Below are 23,881 nucleotides of genomic sequence, written 5' to 3' on the forward strand. Positions count from 1 at the left end.
TTCACCCGCTAGTTCCTGTGCAGGCTTCGTCAGGGCTGTAGTGTTTGATGACTAGTATAGTGTCCTTTTATTCTCATGCTTGATTGCTTCCTCATTAATTAATCAGACAGGTGCAGTAGTATTCCAGTCTCTGTTGTGTTTATTCAGCCTTAATGGAAAGTGTACCTTTTGACATGATGATATATATATATATATATATACATACATACATACATATACCATATAAAAAATATATATAATGCTGTATATAAATAAATAAAAATATGTAGAGAATATAATGTTAACTTAAATTGATATAACATAGTATAAATACATCAAGGTAGATGAATACATGTGAATAAAAATTGTAAAAGCATCGAGGACATCTGTATATTATAAAAAATATAATTTTTTTATAAAAATATATAAAAAATGTACATAAAAATATAATTAATGATTCACAGAAGATTGTAAGTTGAACATGGAAATTGGGGTATGTTTGTCGATATAAGTGCAGAGCATATGTACATAGGACACTTATGTGCTTATGATGTCAGTGCACTGATGTATTTTTCCCTGGGTGAACATGTGAAAATTGAATATGCGAATATGTTGCATTATATTTGTAGAATTTTGACCATATATCTACATAGATCAGTATTTATTAAAAATTCCAGTAGTAGTGTCCCATACTCTCTTTATCCTTTGTTGAGGAAGATAAGAGGATTTTCAGTTGTTTTACTCTTGATAATTGGTTGTTATTAGTAGATCTTCAGTTCAATCGCCTCTGAATGATGTTACGGCTTGAATTCTGGATAGTATGATGTTGTACGTCTTCATTTGTTATTTTTATGCCCCGTATTGTCTAGGATACATACTGTTGATTTGTGATATAGCTACATAACCAGAGATTCATGAGTGGTCTCCCTCCTCATTACTAATCTGGCCCAACCCTGCTTAGCTTCCAAGTTCGGAAGTAGTTGGGCGTATCTAGGGTGGTATGTATGTAGGTATCACGTACAGTCTGATCCTTTTGATTGGGGCTTATTCTCTCAAGAATTCCGAAAATTCAAAATCTATGTTCAGACCGTTTGGTGTTAGTGTTTTTAATTTATAAATCCAACGAGTTTCTTCTTGGGACATTATTTTTAGGTAGTTACCACCTCTCCATACTTTTTTTACTTTCTTTATTGCTGTAAACGTCAGTAAACTTGGTTCTCCATTGTGTTTTATTTTGAAATGATTGGATACACTGTGTGAGTCTAATTGATGTTTGACGTTCCTTATATGCTCTCCTATTCGTAGACTCAATTTTCTTGCTGTTCTTCCCACGTATTGTAAGCCACATGGGCATGAGATAAGGTATATTACTCCTTTTGTATCGCATGTCATAGAGTCTTTGATTTTGTATATATCTCCAGTAACGTTGGATAGTACTTCTGTTGTGGGAGTAGTTCCTCTGTGTTTTGTTGTCTTGCAAGCTGTACATCTGTTACAGTGAAAGAATCCTGCATTTCTCTCCCCTAGCCAAGTTCCCTCTTTTGGAGTATGTTCTTTCTCTGGTGGAAGATGGTTTTTAACTAATTTCTGTCTAATGTTTTGTGCTTTCTTGTATGTAAAATGGGGTTTATTTGGGATAATTTTTCGTAAGGATTCATCTCTCATTAGTAAGTGCCAGTGTTTCTGGACGATTTTTTCTAATTGTTTATGTTGGTTGTTATATTGTGTGATGAATTTGAGGCTGGTTTTTTCTTCTTCTGTTTTCTATTCTTTGTACGTGAGGAGGCTTTCTCTATTTGTGGTTCTTGTTGTTTGTCTGTGCTATCTGCTGTGTATTGGGCTGGTGGTGCTGATCCATTCTGGGCTGGTGCTTTGCTGTCTGCTGTGTCCATCTGGGCTGGTGCAGAACTGCAGATACATCTGGGCTGGTGCTGTGTCCATCTGGGCCCAAGTTCTGGACTAAAAAAAAAAAAATATATAGTAAAAAAAAAAATCAAAGTGTCTTTTATATTTTTCTGTGTGTGTGTGTGCATGCGTGTCAGGCTTCACCACAGTACCGCACAACATACAGCCAGCAACGCAAATTGCAACATAGTGCTGCCAGACTCCAGTCGTGCTAAAGAAAAAATATCAAAGTCTCTTTTATATTTTTTCTGTGTGTGTGTGTGTGTGTGCGAGCATGTTAGGCTTAATCGCAGTACCGCACAAGATCCAGCCAGCAATGCAAGTTGGAACCTAGTGCTGCCCGACTCCAGTCATGCTAAAAAAAAATCAAAGTGTCTTTTATATTTTTCTGTGTGTGTGTGTGTGTGTGTGCGTGTTAGGCTTAACCGCAGTACTGCACAAGATCCAGCCAGCAACGCAAGTTGCAACTTAGTGCTGCCCGACTCCAGTCGTGCTAAAAAAAAAGAATAAATCAAGTGTCTTTTATATTTTTCTGTGTGTGTGTGTGTGCGTGTTAGGCTTAACCGCAGTACCGCACAAGATCCGGCCAGCAACGCAAGTTCCAACTTAGTGCCGCCCGACTCCAGTCATGCTAAAAATAAATAAAATCAATAAAAGTGTCTTTTATATTTTTCTGTGTGTGTGCGTGCATGTTAGGCTTAACCGCAGTACTACACAACATCCAGCCAGCAACGCAAGTTGCAACCTAGTGCTGCCCAACTCCAGTCATGATCAATCGCTGCTCTGGGCCCAAGTTCTTGATTATAAAAAAAAATAAAATCAATTGGTCTTTTATTGGATCTATTACTGTCTGTGTGTGTGCGTGTATCCAGCCAGCAACGCAAGTTAAGTTGCAACCTAGTGCTGCCCCACTCCAGTTGTGATCAATCGCTGCTCTGGGCCCAAGTTCTTGATTATAAAAAAAAATAAAATCAATTGGTTTTTTATTGGATCTATTACTGTCTGTGTGTGTGCGTGTATCCAGCCAGCAATGCAAGTTAAGTTGCAACGTAGTGCTGCCCCACTCCAGTCGTGATGAATCGCTGCTCTGGGCCCAAGTTCTTGATTATAAAAAAAATTCAAATCAATTGTTTTTTTATTGGATCTTTTACTGTCTGTGTGTGTGCGTGTATCCAGCCAGCAACGCAAGTTAAGTTGCAGCCTAGTGCTGCCCCACTCCAGTCGTGATCAATCGCTGCTCTGGGCCCAAGTTCTGGAGCTGCAAAATGTATTCAAATAAATTGTCTATTTTTGGTCTAATATTTAAGTGTGTGTGCACAACTGCACGTGTGTGAATTTTATAACCGCACCTTGGCTACACTTTTGGTGCTTGTGACACTGCTTCAAGACCACAGGAAATATGGAGGGCTGTCACATGACAGGAGAGCAAGTCCAAGAACCACATGTTGTAACTGCCACCAGCAGTGCAAGGCCATCAACTTCCTCATCCCCCATGCCCCAGGGCTTAAGTTACGCCATCGATATGGTAAAGCTACTTTTACCGAACTTAAGAAAAAACAATTGAAAGGAAATTTGCCTTTAGATAAACAAAAATTGGCAATATGCCATTCACTACACGAAGTAGAAAGGAAAGGATAAGGCCTTGGCCTTTCTTTATGAAGATTGCTGATTCTGATAGCCCTTCTGCTTGTAGTAGTGGTGGTGGTACCATTAAAACATTTAAAGTTGTTAAAATGAGTAAGCCAGCTCCGGAAAAACCAACTGTATGCCCTGAGAAATCTAAATCACAAATCCCCGAGGAGAGTGCAAGTGTGTCCATGGTTGCCATGTGTGAGCCAGATCTAAATACTAGTGTACTGGAGGAGGATCCAAGTTCCAACATTTGTGTGCCCTTTGTAAATGTGGGGAAGGGCAGTCAACATCTTGCAGATGTAGTCATCGAGGATGCTTCTTTGGAATTGCACATGGAAGAGGAGGATATTTTAGTAGTTGAAGGTGCTAAGGATGATGAGGATATTGATGATGAAGATGCTGGTGATGAGGATGTTGATGCTGAGGATGTCTTTTGTGTAAGTAAGGCAACAGTAGTTGCCCATGGATTGAAAAAGACAAAGCCCATTGTTGTCATGCCGGGGCAAAAGACAAAAAAATCCACTTCTCACGTGTGGAATTATTTCAGCCCCAATCCGGACAACGGTTGTCCAGCCATATGTACCCGTTGCCAAGCAAGATTGAGTAGAGGGAGGGACCTAAACCACCTAAGAACCTCCTCCTTATTACGTCACTTGGAATGCATTAAAATATCAAAGTGTATGTCGCCAAGTTCCAAAACTCAAAACATAACAAGTCCAGTGTCACCTACCTGCTCCCTCTCTGTGGGATCCAAGCGCCTTCGATCTCCATCACCAACATCATCAACGTCCTCATTCGTGAATGGAAGTAATTTAAAAAAACAACTGACTATTAAACAGTCCTTTGATAGAGGAAGTAAGTATAACAGCTGCCACCCAGTATCACAGCGGATCACTGACGTCATGACGGCTGTGCTAGTATTAGATGGTGAAATAATACAAAATGAGGATGATAGTGTGGAGGAAGTGCAAAAGAAAGATGAGGGGGAAATTTGTGTCCTATCTGACGCTAATTTGGATGTTGATGATAAGGATGTGTTTTGCGTAAATCAGCCACCAGTGGCAGCAGTTCTTGCTAATGATAAAAAGAAAGCCAGAAAAGCAACGTCTTGGGTGTGGAATTATTTTAATCTAAATTCTGACAACAGTTGTGAAGGCATCTGTTCCATTTGTAAAGCCAAAGTTAGCAGAGGAAGGCACTTTAACCATCTAGGGATCTCCTCTCTATTACGTCATTTGCAACGAGTTCATGCAATTTGTTTAACAAAATTATAATTTGTAAATTAATAACAAGCAGTCCAGTATAAGCTACCAGCAGTTTGGACCAGCACATGCAATCTCCACCACCAACACTCTCATCATCAACCTCCTCCTTAATAATTGAAGGTAGTCCTTCCAAAAAATGTTTTGTGGGGGCCCAAACAAACCAAGGAGTTCAGTCACGAAAGTGTCAATACTAGTCACTAAAGTGCTTGGTTTGTTAAACTGTGCATGTCCTTTTTAATATCCCACATAAGAGTGGGTGGGAGGGACAATTCCATCTTGCACCTCTATCCTTTACATTTGGCACAATTTGCCGACTGACATTATTAGTTTATTAAACTGCCATCCTGTCTGCCACTGCTGTGTGGCAATGTTTCATAGATGTCCTATATTTTTTTAAACTGCCATGCGTTTGTGCTGCTGCTCTGTTGCTTACTTTAGCCAGCCAGCTTGCTGCAGCCTTTGGCCTGTATTGGTGAAAAATAGTGAAATCAATATTGTGAGCTGTGAGGTGGTTAAAAATGCCTAGAAATGCCTGAAAATGATTGTTATTAAGGTTAATAATACTGTAGGAACAAAAACAGGTCCAAATTATGTGGTTTTAGCTGTTTATATCATTTTTTGGAAAAAATACAGATCCAAAACCAAAACCTAAAAACAAAACATCAAGGAAAAAATCCAAAACCAGATTCAGATCCAAAACCAGGGGAGATCCAGATCCAAAACCAAAACCAAAACACGGGGGTCGGCGCACATTTCTACTGTTGTTATATAGGATACAAATCTTACTGGCCTATGTGCAAGGTGCAGCAGGATTTTCTTTTTCCGTCCGTTTTCACTTATGTATGTTTTCATTTTCCAGAATCAACCATATGGAAACCCCCCTTTAAAAATCCTGCATTTACCCCTGGGCATGCCAGGGCAAGCTTGCTGGGACCTGTAGTTCCACTGTAAAGAACAATATTAAATCCATATTTTCCACCTTACCCCCACATCCAACTCAACCAGGGATGCAGGGAAAAGTCCAGGCCTGATAGATCCTCGTTATTTTTTGGGTGCTGACTTTCCAAGGATTTCCAGTCCTTGGCTGACCAGTTTGGGACTGGTTAATGTGATGGCAAGGGGACCACGCGCTGTGTGTTCAAACTTTATACACACATCAGTCTCTGGAGCCTATTCATTATTGATAAATGGCCCGGTAACCATGCAGAAAACACTAGTTTCCGCATATTTTAGTTAAACGGCCATTCATCATCAGGACCCCCTGAAAACAGAAAGTTTTTGGTGTTTGCTCACGAGAACAAGTGCAATCTTCAAGGACAGCTGCTGTTCAGAGCCGCTGTCCTTGTATCGGAGCAATGATGAATTGCTCCGGTATAATCTGTCCGCCGCTGCGAGTTGGATACTTAAGTATCCCTCGCAGCGAGAACAATACTTAACAATACTTAATCATACGGCCTCCGACGATGAATAGGCCCCTCTGTCCTGCCTCTCTAAGTGCAAGGAGCCATAAGCTCAAAGTGTGTCCCAGTTGCCATAAGGAGGAATGAGTAAGAATATTTGTGTGCATGCGCTATAGAAAAAATTCAATTGGCAGAAAAAAAATGGCAACTTTATCCGAGCCCCATAATATATATTTCTAAATATAGGATTTATGTCCTAAACATCTGAGAAATGTATTCATCAGTCTTATTCTCTTATTCCTGCTCTTCGGCAGACCACTGTAGGAGAGTGGATAAAGAATGTAGAGTATCCAAGGATCATACATATCTCAGTGTCATTACATTAATCACTTGTCACGGGTGGTTTCATTTCTGACTTTTTTTTAGGAACATAAACATATTTTATATCTGTTTGCAACTCGCTATGAGGTTCAGCACTCACAGCATTTGTACTCCTTTGTATCGGCTTAGCATATGCTGGGCAGGCTTGTCTCTACACTGAAGGTGCATACACACACAACGATTTTTTGAACGATTATCATTAACGATATCGTTTATCGTTCAATCGTTGAAAAAATCGTTCACTTTCTGAGTGAAAACAATGAACGATTATCATTCATGCGCGTTCACGTTTGTAGTTCAGTCAGACTGGCCAACTCAACGATTTTCATTAAGTTAATATGCAAAAATTGTTGTAGTTCAAAAAAATCGTTCATTACACTTTCAAAAATCTGACAGATAATCTGACAGAAAATCATTCATAAATAGTTTAGAAAATCGTTGGTAACAAAATCGTTATGTGTGTATGCAGCTTGACACTTGCAATTGAGCTATGACAGAATATAAAACTCTAAATTTGTCTACTCATTTTAACTTTGCTCCCTGTTATATCCTTTTTTTGTATATTCTGTTTTTATTAGAATATTTAGAAAAAAATTACAGGTGATATAAACATTTCACATCTGATAAATCCGAAACAAATAATAATTAAATATTTGTTTTCTTAGAAAAATCAGGCTAATAGCACAAATAACACAATCTATATCAGATATATAATATATCAGAAAAGAAAAATCACATAACAAACAAAAAGTTTTTTTTTTAAAAGGAAAACAAATAAAAAAGACAAACTATAAAAAGAAAAACAGAGAGAAAGAGAAGGACATGAATAGAAAAGCAGAGAAGGGAAGGGAGAAGAAAGAAGAAAAGGAGGGACTATCGTGTGTATAAGAGTAAGAATAGTTGTTATTCTAAGTATCATCATTTATATTGTGGATGAGGTGGAAGACATATAATTCCTGTATGTATCTGAAGACTTACAGTCTAGCCAAGGAGACCAGGTATTGGCAAATTCAGAGGGCTTATCTAGAGAGGAATATAAAATATCTTCCATTGACATAAAATAATCAAGCCTACAAAACTAATCTTTACGTGTAGGAGGAGTAACAGATCTCCAGAGTACAGGTAACACAGCACGAGCTGTATTACTCAGAAGGCGAAGCAGGGATTTCTTGAACTGAGACAATGGGACCGATGAATGGTTAATTAACCAAAATTCAGGGCCTGTGGGAATGGGAAAGCCTAAAATTTGTTGGGAGATAGAGATAACATCGGACCAAAAATTTGATAGTGAAGGACAATCCCACCAAATATGTCGGAGAGAGCCCACAGCGGAAGAACATCTCCAACAAGTATTGGGAACTGATGGGAACATGGAATGTAATATGACAGGATGACGATACCATCGCATTAAAATCTTATATTGTGATTCCCTAACTGTGATACAAATAGAGCTAGTGTGGGTTTTAAGAAAGATGGTCTGCCAGTCCGAGTCAGAAAGAGTTAGATTTAAATCTCTCTCCCATGCCTTAGCCCAAGGTGGAATACTAGACACTTGACTGGATAATAATAGTTGATAAAGGGCAGATATTGTGTGTGTGGGGGATAGTGGAGTGACACATAATTTCTCAAAATTAGTGAGGTCCTTTTTTGCTAAGGTAAGCCTGTTATCTGAGGTAAGGAAATGGCGTACTTGCAAAAACTTAAAGAAATCCGACTGAGGAATGTTCCATCTCTCCCGGATCTCTGAGAACTGTTTAATGCCAGAAGCATTTAGCAGCTGACCAACTCTGAAGAGACCCGCCTCGGTCCATTTGGGAAAATGGGAAGGGTCAATACCTGGCGGGAACCTTGGATTAGCCACAAACGAAGTGAGAGGGCCAAAAAGTGAGGAGATGTTAGGGATAAGCCTTAAAGTCTTCCATAAAGAAAGGGTGGGAGAGATAGTTGGGTGAGGAGGGGATATCTTAGGAAGAGACGGCAACCATGGAACTATCTCAGGGTGTTGTTTCATGAAGCTGCCTTCAATGGCAATCCATTGTTTAATATCTCTGTCTCTGGTCCATTCAAGGATTCTATTTAGATGGATGGCATGATAATAGGATTTAATATCTGGGAGCTGAAGACCACCCAACTGTTTTGGGCGTGATAGTAAGTCACGTCTGATTCTAGGTCTCTTTCGGGACCAAATAAATTGACGAATCAGTAAATTAAGTGATCGAAACCAATATTCCGGAACAGCAATTGGCAACGTCTGGAGAACATAGAGCAGTTTGGGTAGTGTATTCATCTTCACCACATTAATCCTTCCTAACCATGAAAGCTGCTTCAGGTGCCATTGGGAATAATCCGAGCGGATTGAGGAAAGAAAGGGGAGAAAATTTGTTTGGAATAATTGTGACAGATTTCTAGTAAATTTAATCCCTAAATATGTGATATGGGACGGGTGCCAGGTAAATGGGAAGGAACCTTGTAAACTCGCTATTGTAGGGGATGGGGCAGATAAATTAAGGGCACTGGATTTCGAAAAATTAATTTTAAAATTGGATAATTTCCCAAACTTTTCAAATTCCAACATCAAGTGCGGTAAAGATGTGACCGGTTGAGAAATAATAGCTAGGAGATCGTCAGCAAATAATGCGAGTTTATATTCTATCCCGCCAGCCTGAACGCCTGAGATATGAGGGTTGGTTCGAATAGACCTCGCCAGAGCCTCCATGCAAAGCACAAAGATTAGCGGGGACAATGGGCAACCCTGCCGAGTACCATTACTTATTAAAAAGGGATCCGACAAGGTGCCGTTGACCCTCACTCTTGCTGATGGAGACTCATATAGGGCTAAAATCCTCTGTATAGCGAGAGGACCCAATCCCACGTGACCAAGAACAGACCTCATAAATAGCCAACTAATCCTGTCAAACGCTTTTTCAGCGTCAGTTGATAGCAGAATGGAAGGTACATTTGTCTGTGACACTAACTGAATCAGGTTGAGAATTTTAGTTGTATTATCACGAGCTTCTCTGCCCCTGACAAACCCTACTTGATCGTTGTGTACCAATTGTGGGAGAAGTGGATGTAATCTATTGGCTATGAGTTTGGCGTATAATTTAAGATCAACATTAAGGAGTGAAATGGGTCTGTAGCTCGGACACAGGGGGGGGTCCTTGCCTGATTTAGGGATTACCGAAATATATGCTTCTAGAGATTGTCTAGAAAACTGAGAGTCTGCGGAAATTGTGTTAAAGGCATTTAAAAGCATAGGGGCCAGTTTATCCTTAAAAGTTTTATAGTATGTGATGGTTAGACCATCTGGGCCAGGGCTTTTACCTGAAGGGGAAGAAGATAAGACAGAATCGAGTTCTTCCATTGTGAAGGGAAGCTCTAGGGCGTCTCTATCTGAAGAAGACAAGGTGGGAAAGGTGGCTGTTGAGAGGTAGTCAAATATGTCTTGGGACGAAACAGGAGGTGATGATGTAGAAGAGGAACCCGCCAGGTTATAGAGAGTCGAATAATATTGTCGAAAACAGGAGGCAATTTTAGATGACAATGAGTGAGATGTGCCTGAACTATCTTTAATAGTTGAGATAAATCCAGATGCTTGCTGAGTCCTCAAAGCCCGTGCTAGGAGCTTCCCAGGCTTATTACTCCACTGATAAAATCGGCTCTTACATTTCCGTAAAGATAACTTTATGTCATCAGAAAGTATCCTATTGAGTTCCGCACGAGCCTCTGACAACTTCAAACAAATATCGCCAGATAGAGATGATTTATGTGAAGTCTCAAGCAGATTGATACGCTGGAGTAGAGTCGAGATCCGTGCAGATTTCCGTTTCTTAATGTAGGAGCCGAGTTGAATAAATTTGCCTCTAATTACACATTTATGAGCTTCCCAGATAGTAACCTGTGAAACTTCGGGAGTGACATTAAAAGCTAGATAGTCCAAGAGAGCCGTGTCAACTTCTGTCTTACAATAGGGATCTTGTAATAGAGATTCGTTAAGCCGCCAAGACCATTGTCCGAAAGAGAACCCAGGTAGTGACAACGTCAAAGAAACAGGGGCATGGTCCGACCACGTGATGGGACCGATATTGGCAGCGAGCAAATGGAGATGTCTGTGACTCAAAAATAAATAATCCAAACGGGAGTATGTCTTGTGGGGGTTGGAATAGAATGAATAGTCACGACCGGTGGGATGCAAAATTCTCCAGGAGTCGGCCAGCTGGTGATTATGGAAACTCTGTTTAACCTGTCTGTACTTAGCCCGTGAGAATCGAGGGGAATTAGAAGAAACATCAAGTATAGGGTCCATGGTCCAGTTAAGGTCTCCCCCTAAAATTATAATACCCTTTAACCGAGAATCAAGCTGGTCTAGGACAGATCTCAAAAAGTTATGTTGTGCCTGATTAGGGGCATATATATTAATAAATGTAAAGTCCTGGTGGAAAAGTTGACATGTAATTAGAAGTACTCTACCTGGAATCAGCTTAGAGATTTTAACATTGGAGATGGGTAATCGTTTTGAAAAAAGAATCGCAACTCCCTTAGATTTCCCTTCAGGACTATTACTAAAGAACACCGTAGGATAATGACGGTCAAGAAGGGAAGGGGAACGAACCCCAAATTTAAAATGGGTTTCCTGAATCATAGCCACATCGACTTTATCTGCCCATAAAGAGCGTAAAAGCTTAGATCTTTTTTCAGGGATGTTTAGGCCTCGAGCGTTAATGGAGTGAACAATAAGCTTGGCAGCTGAAGTCATTTGAGGAGATTTGTAGGGAAGTATGGTAGTGGTCCCTGGGAGAAAGAGAGGGAAAGAAAAAAAAAGGGCAGAAAAACAGGATTAAAGGAAAAACAGAAGAAAACAAAAAAGAGAGAAAGAACAAAAAAGCAAAAAGATACAATGTTATACAACACCGAGAACAATAGAATTCCCGCGTCTGAGACAGTGGAAAATTTATAATAAACCAATATCTCAGTAAATGGTAACATGGATAGCGGGTTGGGGTCATAGGGGGTCATAGTCAAATGCAGCCCTAATATAAAACAAACATAAATTTAAACAGTGACATCTTAGCAATAGAAAAGACAAATGCGAATACTAAATATCTATAAACTAGAAAATGTTAGTAAGATTGGGATTAGAACATGAAAACATGTAACTACAGGGAGGGTAATCAGTCGTCCCCGAAATGTAGAACCAGAAACAAATAATCGAGACCTACATGACTATAATGGCCTAGCCAGTGTGATTATAATAAATCACAAATTTAGATATTACATCAAAAATTATTTCCTAGATTATGAATATAATAATAAACCTGAACATATTAGAAAACATTAAGCTTATAACAAAAATATACTATCAGGAAGGAACCTCAGGTGTCTTCCAATTCAGGCGGAAGAGGATGATTTTTCAATCGCCTTCTGGAATGCTGAACTGAATGCCAAGAAGAGTGGTTCTCTAAGCGAGGAGGTAAGACCAATTGGGCCAGAGGATCCTTCCATTCAGGTGTTTCAACCGGTGGTAGGCCTAGCATAGAGCAGAACGCTGGAAGATCTGAGGGGGAATGGAGAAGATGTGATTTACCGGAGAAAGTAACCTGAAGATGAAACGGAAAGCCCCATCGGTATTTCAACTGCCTCTTGCGGAGTTCATCAGTGAGCGGTTTTAAGGCTCTGCAAAGCTGAAGGGTATGCCAAGATAAGTCTTGATATATGTGAATAGTCTCTCCATTGAAGTCGACACCTTCCAATTGCCTGACTTTACGCATAATCTCATCCTTTTGAGAAAAATAGTGCAAGCGACAAATTACATCCCTTGGCTTATCCGATGAGAGACCTCGAGGACGTAAAGCCCGATGATCTCTGTCGAAAACAATTTTATCATGTGGGTCATTGCCGAGGATTTCGTTGAAGATTTTAGTCAGGGCGTCGATAAGGTTAGGGGTTTGGACATCTTCGGGAAGGCCTCTGACGCGGATATTATTTCGTCTTCCTCTATTATCTAGATTATCCACCCTGGATTTTAGAGATTGCAGTTCAGAGGACTGTGATGAGATGATATCTGTCAACTTAGATAGTGTTGTGTCCGTAGATTCTGGAGTCTCTTCCAATGACGTGAGACGGTCTGAAAGTAATGACAAGTCTCGCTTAACAGACGCCATTTCCTGCCTGATGGTAGTTTGTAGGTCCTGTTTGGTAGGCAGTGTCTTGATGTATGTCAAGATTTCTTTAATCTCGCTGCCCAGTTTAGAAGAGGGTTGAAGGATGGAGTCCTCAACTGAGGAAGGGCTTGGCGGGTTAGAAGAATTTGAAAGTGAATCTGATGGATTGAGTGCAGGGACTTCTTTGGAGGGGGTTGGGAGAAGGAAGGGTCTTAGGTCCGATTGAGAGGAGTCTTTTCGGGGACAAGGGTTCTCCCTCTTTTGAGCAGATTTTTTATCTTTGCCCATGTTCAGAGATGATAAAATAATATGAAGGCGAAGTGGGCATGCGGAATGTGATATTCAAAAAGACGTCACATGGAGGAACTGCAAATGAGCACAGACCCCCCGAGGCTGCTGACTAGGTATTCATGGCGGAAGCCAATATCACATTTTCAATGAAGTAAGTATTAGAGTCACGAGTGATTCCGTATATTAATATAGTAGTATATGAGGTATATATAGCAAGAAAAAAAAAACCCTTCAATATTTTAAACTGAAGTGATTGGTAATAGTAAGAGAGAATTTGTAAAATGTATAAATTGTGGTTATAACTGTGTACCACAAGGTGGCACCAAATCTTCAGTCAGGGAGAAGTAGAATTGGGAGAGTTGCAGAGTAGCTGTTAATTAACTCCCCTGGAGTGATCAGCTGGTTGGGATATTAGTAATTGAGAGCACCAGGGCAAGTCAACATCAACACTCACCAGTGGTGTCAGGAAACCAACAGGACCTCAGGGGCGTCTCATCCGGATCCCCTCAGCCGTCATCAACTGTCCCAAGAGCTTCAGTTGTGTCCAGCAGCCTGTGTGTAGGGCACAGGGGCAACACAGGACGTGCCACAGACAGACTGCCCAAAGCCAGGGATGTCAGCGGCAGCCCCAGCCGAGCGGCAGCAACAAGGAGCCAGAAGCCGCGACCAAATGAGGATAGCGTGGTGCAGGAGAGCCGACAGCCGCAGCCCTAGTTGAGCGGCACCAGCAGGGATCCGGACGCCGCCTCTGAGAGTGGGCAGCATGACACGGAGGAGCCGGGAGCAGTGCCCTCACCCAGACAGCCTGGCAGCAGCAGCAAGGGGCCGGAACCAAGGGCGGGCGGCAAGACGGGAGAGACCCAGAGACAGCGGCCTCAATCAGGTGGCTGGGCAGCGGTGGCAGCAGGGACCCGGCATCCACGTCTGGGAAGGAGCGGTGAGTAGCAGGAGGTCCGGAAGCGGCGGCCCCAAGCAAGCAGCCGGGCGGCAGGAGCAAGGAGCCAGAAGTCGCGTCTGAGGCCAGACGGAGATCGCATCCAGGCGGACCAGTTCAGGGTCACTCTTCTCCACCCAAGGTAGGTGTAGGCAACGCTGGGGTCCGCAGGGGCTGCAAGGAGACTCCGGAGGTGTCCGATGTGGGATGGGTGGACACCAGGGTGCCGAAGCTTCTCTCTGGGTTGGGTGGGAAATTTAGTCCCAGGCTTTGAGGGAGCAGTTAGGCCGCAGTCTGCAGAATCACATAAAGTGGTTCCCGACTCTGCTAAGCCTAGTCTCTCCAAGTTCAGATGGGTTTCTGGAGTTGGTAGATACCCCTCGAGTCCAGGGGGAAGTCATTAGCGGGTCAATTTGACTCGGTATTGCAGGAGCTGATGTGACACACGTCTGTTCCCTAGACCAGCCAGGCCACGCCCCCTCCCTGTTATATCCTGATGTACCTTTCTTCATAGCAATGACTCATCAAGTATGCTGTTTATGTAGTTTATTTATTGTAAGTAATACTGGCATTATTACAGGTAGATAAAGACATCATCTCCTCATGGCTGTTCTCTTTTCTCTTACTTTCTCCTGTATCCCCCGCTTCCTGATCACATGTCCTTCTATGCTGCAGGATCCTTAAAGGTACACTACCTCATTTTACTATTACATGACAATGCACATATACTATCTATATAGATACTACATCTCCCCCTTCCTTTCATATATATTTTTTTTATATAAAATTTACATTCAAACAAGTAGTGCATTTATAAAATGAAACATATAACTATGTGTTAACGGTATCTATTAACCCAATATACATGAAACTGGAAAACCTTCTAGAATGGTTACAAGCCATAAATTAAGAGTCATATCTGCTCAATAAGCTTAGGAGGAGGTTTAATGACTCTGCCTCAAAGAAACAGACTCCATGATCGGATCACTTGATGCTGAGGATGGTAAAGGTACGGTGATGACATCCTCTTGACTTGGTCCATCAGAAGATAAAGAGGGGTATTCAATATGGGAGGGAAAAGTCCGTGCTGGACTTTTCGCTCCACATCGGAGATTTTCCTGGGATAAAGTATCGGGCGTGCGCCCGCTTTATCCCCGTATTCAATATAAAACCTACGAAAACGGGAGGCTGCGAAGTGGGATCTGCGTAAAAAAATGAAATTTTTCCTGGAATAAATTGTAGGACCCCCCTATAGTTGTAAAAACATGGGGGATCACTGTGGGTACCCCCGTTTTAGGCTGCAAATGAAAGTCGGGGATTTAAATAGCCGCAGCAGGTGTTTTTTCCCGACACTGAAGAAGTGTTGCAGAAGAGCACTTAGGGTTTTTTTTCGTTTTTTTTCAGCGGTCCCATCAAATTTGAGGTACATGAAAATGGGTACTAGCATATTTTTATGCCCCTAAAGTAAGTTTTAAAAAATTCTGCAACTATGCACCTGCCACTAATAGCCTATTCTGGAAAACACCTGCCGCATACTTGCAGAATAGCCCTGAACCTATTTCCCTATTTTTAAACACTTTTTTCCCAATTTTTTTTTTCACCCCAATTTTTAACTTAATTTTTTGGGGTGTCCCTATTTTTTTTATAAACTTTTTTCTTTACAGTTATTTTTAAAATGTCATTCCCAGCGGTGCAGGCTATTTTTTTTAAGCCTGCACCCCTAAACCCCGATTCTGCACTTTTTTTCGCCACCTATTCAGTGGTAAAAAGTTATCCCCGTCTTTTTTAAAAGACTTTTCGAACCTGCGAAAAGTCTTTGAAATTGAATACGGTGTAAAACCAAAACTTCCGAAAATGACGTCATTGGTGCGAAAACATCGCAAAAACTGAGTTTTCGCTCCATATTGAATACCCCTAAAAGATGGAAATATATTTTTGAAATGGGAAACATTCCTTGTCAATGTTTGATTGTCATTTCCTGCAACAATCATTGTTCCTTTTTCTTTTCATTATAGTCAGTGGACTTGGGTGAAAGCAGTCATGTCCTTACGTACTACTTTTTGTTTCACTAGAACACGATCTCCTTCTTGTAAATCAGAAACAATAGATCTCCTTTTCTGGTCTGCATACTGTTTAGCTTTTTGTCTTTTTAGCAGAGTCTGTCTTCCTAATCCTATGATCTTTAGACGCAGGAGTTAAATGTATTTCCGGAAGTGTGGATCTGATCACTTTTCTTTGAAACATAGTCTGAGGAGGGACATTTGTTGTGGAGTGAAGCACTGATCGATATTGTCAGAGAAATTGATTTAAGGATTGTTGAATTGGAATTCGGGATACTTTACAAATCTTTATTTGCTTTCCAAGATTACGCATAAAATGTTCAATAAGACAATTAGCTTGTGGCCACAGGGAAATAATTTTTTTATGTTGAATTCCAAAATGTTTCATGAATTTGCTGAAATGAGCCCCTTGAAATGGCAGACCATTATCTGTCTTTATTGTTCCTAGAATTCCATAAGTAGTGAATATTTTATTCAACGCTGGTAAGACAGATGTGGCAGATGTTGAAGATATTATTTTAAGAACAGGATATTGTGAATATTCATCCACAGCTACTAGTATGTATTTTACCATTGTATAATGGGCCATAGAAGTCAACATCAACATTTTCCCAGACATTTTCAGGTAGGTCAGTCATCGGTAATGGTTTACTGTTAGGTTGCACAGAAAGAGGGGTGCATGTCATGCAGTTTGGGATTTCTGATTCAACACGTTGCTCCATGGAGGGAAACCATACCTTTTCACATAAAAGTTGTTTGGTCTTAACAATTCCTAAATGACTGGTATGGGCAATGTCAATTACTTGCTTTCTCAAAACAGCTGGAATGACACTTTTGTCACCTCTGAAAATGATTGAATCATCATGCACAATTAGTTCTTGACAATGTTTATGAAGTGCTCTAAAGTCTTGTTCCTCATCAGTTGAAAACAGAAACTGCCCTAGCCGCCAATCATTGGAAATAATACAGTGTTTTACTGCTGACAATACTTTATCTGAGGAAGAAGCCTCTTTGATGCTGTTACTAGTATGTGAATCAGGAATTGAATTGTTGATAATAAAGTTTACATATTCCTCCACTGAAATAGACTATGAGATGTCAGAAGGCAAAGGGTGTCTAGACATGTAATCTGAAGGATTATCAGCGCCAGCTCTATGAATGATGGAGAAATTGTATGCCTGTAAACGTAAACCCCATCGCTGTATCCTAGATGGTTGTTTGGATTTCTGATTTCCAAAAAGTGTCAGCAGTGCTTGATGATCAGTGTGGATTGTAAAGTCAATGCCGTATAAATAGAGATGAAAGCATTCACAACCCCAGACTACTGCGAGAGCTTCCCTTTCTGGCTGGGAGTAGTGTTTTTCCACCTCTGTCAAACTGCAAATCGCAAATGCTACAGTGTGATGATCCCCATGGGTATTCACCTGAGTCAAGATAGCTCCTAACCCCACAGGACTAGCATCCACAATAAGTGCTGTTTTCCAAGCAGTGTTGTAATATGACATTGTGACACTATCCTGCAGACATCGTTTTATGTCATCAAATGCTTACGATTGAGAGGAAGGTCATAAGAATTTAGCATTTTTCTTTGTGAGCTCCCTAAGTAGGGCTGTCAAAGTGGCATAATTTGGAAAGAATTGGGAACAATAGTTAAGGTGCATACACACACAACGATTTTAGTAAACGATTTTCTCCCTTGAAAAAATGAACTAAAATCGTTTACTAAAGTTGTTCATTTACTATGTTCATTTAAAATGTAATGAACGATTTCTTAGAAGTACAAATGATTTTTGCATATTCCCTTACTGAAAATCGTTGAGTTGACAAGTCTGACTGAACTACAAACTACAAACGTGAACGCGCATGAACGAAAATCGTTCATCGTTTGACTCAGAAAGTGAACGATTTTTACAAATGATTATTGTTTAACGATAATCGTTCAAAAAATCGTTGTGTGTGTATGCACCTTTAGTCATCCCAAGAAATTACTTTACTTCACCAGCATTGGTAGGTTTCAACATTTTTGTAACAGCATGAACTTTTTGTGGATCAGGACTCACTCCATCTTCAGAGAAAATGTGACCAAAAAATTTGAGCTTCTGTTGAAGAAAGACACATTTGTCTTTATTCAGTGTTAAATTCCTGTCTTGAAGACACTTGACGCAGAGCCGCATCATGTTCCTGGCGCGTTACTCCAAAAACCAGAATATCATCACTGTAATTGATGGCATTTTGAACTGACCTTATGACTGTTATGAATGTACCTGCACTATTTGCATGAAACCCCTAGAACTCGCTGATGAGGCTCATGCAATAGGCAGGGATCCACAGAAAATAATTTACATGGAGTAAAGCAGCAAGCAAGGTAGGGGTTAATAGCTGATGCAGGAGTGTGCTGGAGACTGCTGCTGGAAGTAATCAACTGGTACAGGTGGATATGCACAAAATCAGTTATGCTGGCCATACACTCTGCAATTATCGGGACGATCCGCCCGATATTGGCGGATCGCCGCGATAATTGCAGCGTGTATGCGGGCGACCGAGGGTTAAATATTGCTCGGTCGGGCATGCTGGATTGTCCAGCATGCCCGTCCGATGCGATATTTACCCGGGAAACTGTCGGCCACATCGGGCAGTGTATGCCCAGCGCGGCCGACAGACAGACATTTCCTGTGTTCCTTCCTACGGAAGGAACAGGGAAATGTCTCCTCCCCCGGGGGCGGAGTGCGGATGTCGGGCTATACACTCGGTCTGACAGACATTTTATCTGGCAGTGTATGCCCAGCATATGGATGCAGATCTGGACTGTAGCAGGCCAACTTTACAAGATGCAGACTGGAACAATGTCAAAGCAGCAATGCTGGATATGGGCTTGGTTGTGGCAGGCCAGCTACTCAGGATGCAGGTAGGAATAATGTTGTACCTGTAATGCTGTATTTAAACTTGGTTGTGGCAGGCCAGCTACTCAGGATGCAGGTATGAATGTTGTATTTGCAATGTTGGATATGGCCTTGATTGTGGCAGGCCAGCTATTTAGGATGCAGGGGGCGAATACTGTGAAACCTGCAATGCTTGAAATGGATTTGATTGTGGCAGGCCAGCTACTCAGGATGCAGGTGGGAACACTGTTAAACCTGCAATGCTGGAAATGGATTTGATAGTGGCAGACCAGTTACTCAGGATGCAGGTGGGTGTTTGTAACAGAACCAGTACTTGATATTGTGGAACTGACAGGTGAATGCAGGTTGGAGCTTGTAACAGAATCAATACTTGAAATGATTGAACTGGCAGGCAGATGCAGGTTAGACTTAGTAGCAGAACCAGTACTTGATGTAGTTGAACAGGCAGGATGAATCCACAGGTACCTGCTGGACTAGACACAAACTGGAGGTGACACAAAAGGTAAGCTGGAGAGTCTTGGCAAGACACAGGCAGAGAGTAAGGATGGACACAAGAACAGGAAAGAATCCAGCAGGACACAGTAGACTGAGACTGGGAACAAAGGTATACAATGGCAGGATACCGGACACAGGAACAAAGGTTAGGAAGCGAGGAATTGCACAGCATGCAGCGACCACATGAACATCCACTACGAACAAAACTTAGTAATATCACTGGCAGGCAGGAGCAGACTTGAATCCTTAATGAAGGGAGAGGTCTCCTGTGATTGGTCCATCAGGCTGAGGTCAGGTAATGAGACTTTCCAACAGGTGAGTAACTGCACATAGCAGCCAGAGTCCAGGTAGCTATGATAAACACTGAGAGCCAATCAGGCAGAAAGCCGCAGCGGCACATGTAACAATGACTTGACGGATAGAATTTTTAAATACCTCTGCTGCGGCGGATAAGATTCCAAATGACAGCCATTTGTATCTTCGTAACCCAACATGAGTTGAGAATGTTGTTATTTGTCGCAACTCCATCAAGATTTCGAAAAGAAACATGCACCTGTGAGTCAATGTATAATATCTTCCATAGTAGGCGTAATATGGCGCTCTCTTTTAATGGCAACATTAGGATGACGCATATCAACACATTCTCCCTGCATTTGGTTGACTTGGTTTGGGCACAACCACAATAGGTGATACCCATGGTGTTGGGCCAGATACCTTTTCAATGATATCTAAGTCTTCAAGAGTCTGTATTTCCTCTTCCACTTGTTTCCTTATGTTGATAGGAATGTGGCGATGTTCTTGAGCAATTGGTATAACTGAGTGATCAATGTGAAGATGAACTTAATAGTGTTTAAGTTTTCCAATGCCGTGAAAAAGATAATCCTACTCCTGCAGTAAAACATTCACATCACTTCGTAGTGGTTTTGGTTCATGTAGGACAGAAGTGGAATTGGAAGTGTCAGGTATAACAGGGGTGTAATTGTGAGTGTGGGCCACAATTTGTACAAGACCCAATTGTGATGCAGTATCAAATCCCAAGAGATAGCTTCTTGCATATTTAGTGACAAAAATAATGCTTTTGTCAGTTTGTCATTTTTGTGTGCAATAACTTCAAAAGAACCCTGTAAGGGATTGGGTCGTTTATTACCATAAGTGAATATTCTTACAGATGTTGGAGTCAAAAGCACCTTGCCATGCAGCTTCTTGAAACTGATAGCATCCATTAGATTTACAGAAGCACCGGAATCTATTAGAAATTCAACAGAAGTGATGTCTAGGGTGATGTCAGTTTTTGGACTGACCTTGTTTTTGCCGACTTGATGAATCTTGTAGATAAAGCCTTCTGGCATATTATCACTGTCAGATGGTTATGCAGTTGGAGATGATCTAGGATCCACACAATGCACTGTCTTTCTCCTGGATTTAAACTGCTGTGAAGATTGTTTGGATGTAGATTTGGTTTCCTTGGATTTGCAAACAGAGGAAAAGTGATTCAGTTTGCCACATGCAGTGCAAATTTTACCATTGGCAGGACAGTCTCCTGAATGTGGATAGGAGTGTCCACACCTGTAACATGATCTAGATTTACTCGACTCCATATAGCAACTTGTGTTAGTATGTAATTTATTGCACACTTCCAGCTGGTTTATGCCAGGCTTGTCTACCCTCCCGATTTGGCCGGGAGCCTCCGGATTTTTGGGTGCCGCTCCCGGCCCCCCGGAAAGGCAGGCAAGCCTCCCGGAAGCCTCCGACCCTCCCGTCCTCCCCCCTGAAAAGATTAGAAACCCCCGCAGCAGGGGAGCCGGTGACGTGATTCGCGCTGAATCGCGTCATCGCGGCCCCGCCCCCTGCTTCACACTGCCGAAAATAACGGCATTGTGAAGAGGGGGGAGCTACGATGACGTGATCGTGCAGCTCCGCCCCCAGCTCCACCCCCAATGTACCACCAACTGGCTGGCCCACCCCCAGCTCCGCCCCCAATGACCGCCCCCGCCCCCTCGCTGTTAGCCGACAATCAGCTCCCTCCCGGAAGGCTGGAGCTGATTGTCGGCAAGTATGGTTTATGCCCCTCTCCATGTCCTTAGCATGTGTTTCTGAAAGTTCAAGACTTCTAGCGTATAGCTGCAGCTCTGACAGCGTCATTTTAGATTTCAGAGCACGTCTGCGCAACTTTCCACATGTGCCAAATGCAATTAGCTGCTGCTTAATTTCATCTTCAGCATCATGGAACTGACATGTTCTGGCAAGAATCCTTAATCTTGTAATATACAGTATGCATCAACAAATTCAGTTTGCAGTTGCATAGCTGTCCTGAACATATATTTAGAATGTGATAGGCTGCATTTTGGAGCAAAATAGGCAGCCAAAGAGTCCCTACATTTGGTATAGTCCCTAGTGTCTGTCTCTGGCCTAGTATCATAAAGTTCATAAATCTTGGGGCCAGCACTGATAAGAATCATGCTTTTCTTTTTGCTGTCAGTAGTTACTCCCATAGCTTCAATAAAATGATCAAACCTTGCAAGCCACTGTCTCCATAATTCTGCAGCATTAGGAGCATCAACACGCAGAAACTGAGGAATCAAATCTAGCATGTCAGCCATGGTGACTGTGAGTAAGATAGCTGAGTGTGAGTAATGAAAAGTTTATCCTCGTCGCCAGTTGTTATATACCTTTCTTCATAGCAATGATTCATCAAGTATGCTGTTTATGTAGTTTATTTATTGTAAGTAATACTTGCATTATTACAGGTAGACAAAGACATCATCTCCTCATGGCTGTTCTCCTTTCTCTTACTTTCTCCTGTATCCCCCCACTTCCTGATCACATGTCCTTCTATGCTGCAGGATCCTTGAACGTACACTACCTCATTTTACTATGACATGACAATGCACATATACTATCTATCAGGGGTGTCTTAAGAGAGGAGGAGGCCCGTGTGCACTAACCATGCGGGGCCCCCTCCTCTCTCCCCGGTGGCCGGCAGCCAACTGACGTAGCTGGCCAGCCACCGGAGCATTAGTAGAGTCCGGGCACTAGAGTGTGCCCGGATCGGCCATTTTCCAGCGTTCTGTGCATACACAGTAAACTCTGGCCACTAGAGTGTGTCCGGAGTCTACTGTGCATGTGCAGAACACCTGAAAAATGGCCGCGGTGGCCATTTTCCGGTGTTCTAAGCAACACTGAGACCCGCCGCGGGACCATGGACAGGTAAGTTTAAAATAATATGGTTGCAGGGTGTGCTGTGCGGGCAGCCCTGGACCTGGGGGCCCATGTGCCCCACACACACTGCACCCATTATAGATACGCCACTGCTATCTATATAGATACTACACTCCTCTGCAGTGCAACACGGTTTTGCCAAGATGCGAATTTGCTCCTTTTTTGCTTTGTTCCTAGCTTGGCATAAGCCACATTGTCTCACTGTTTTATGCATGAAGACTGAATGGACTTTTCCCCAGATGCATCTCCTCCCATTTTTGATGCTGACTTCCCGACTTCTCTACTTAAAGACTACCCTAGCGGGGCCATAGGGAGGGGTGTGCAAGTTCCAGGGCACAGGGCACCCCTGGCATCCCTGACCTGGCCTCAAGTCATTTCCATCTCTTTGGACCATTAAAGAAGCACCTGGATGGAAGGCGATTCACAACAGATGGTGAAGTTCAGCAAGCCATCATGTTTTGGCTTCAGGCGCTTGACAATGATTTCTTCTATACCGGGATAGATGCCTTGGTGTATCATTGGAACAAATGCTTAGACAAGTATGGGAACTATGTGGAAAAATAATCTGTACCAAGGCCATACTATTGATTATTCTATATATGTACAAGTTGAAGTAGTAGTTTACGTCTTCATTAAGTGCCATTTTTCTTTTTTGTCATATTAGGGTCACCTTAACAAGTGGTCTTTAGGGATGGATATCAGAAGCCCGCCATCAAATGGTGGCTGGGCTTCCGCCATTAACTTTCTATGTTATGGTAAGTAACCATTGCATAAAAAGAATTAGATGAAAAAACATTGCAATGGTTCATGTATGCACAAAACCCATGTCTGCATATGTGTAACAGCCACCTGTGGCTGCTCTTGATGTTAAACAGCTGAATTCAGCTGTATTTTAATATCAGGTGGTCATAGCTTCCACACCATTCTATGGCGGCTGCCATCAGCAATCCGCCATCAAATGGTGACAACTCTACCATCAGAATAAACCCATTGATAACAGTTATACAGTTGAGCATTGCTATCCATCCCTAACGGGGTTTCCTTTTGTTCATTTGTAGACTCTCACATTACACTACAGATATAAGCGAAGGGGGGAGGGGGATTGAGGTTTTTGAAGGTAGTCACTAGTCACACCCCATGACACAAGCCACACTCCCTGTGCAGACCACAACCCATAAGTCTGGTATTCCCCCCAGATGGGAAATAGTTAATAACCCGGCGGACGAGATGTCGGCAGTATATATACAGCCGCTGGCATC

The 23,881-nt window shown here is 42.0% G+C and overlaps 2 pseudogenes; both read right to left on the minus strand.

Moving 5' to 3' along the window:
- Positions 1-872: 872 nt before the first annotated feature.
- On the minus strand, positions 873-991 carry LOC148537784 (5S ribosomal RNA; annotated as a pseudogene).
- Positions 992-15,963: 14,972 nt separating this feature from the next.
- Positions 15,964-21,960, minus strand: LOC148537785 (uncharacterized; annotated as a pseudogene).
- Between the last annotated feature and the right edge of the window lie 1,921 nt (positions 21,961-23,881).

Source organism: Taudactylus pleione, unplaced genomic scaffold (genome assembly GCF_031769625.1).
Source record: "Taudactylus pleione unplaced genomic scaffold, aTauple2 ptg000044l, whole genome shotgun sequence".
In the NCBI taxonomy this organism is placed as follows: domain Eukaryota; kingdom Metazoa; phylum Chordata; class Amphibia; order Anura; family Myobatrachidae; genus Taudactylus; species Taudactylus pleione.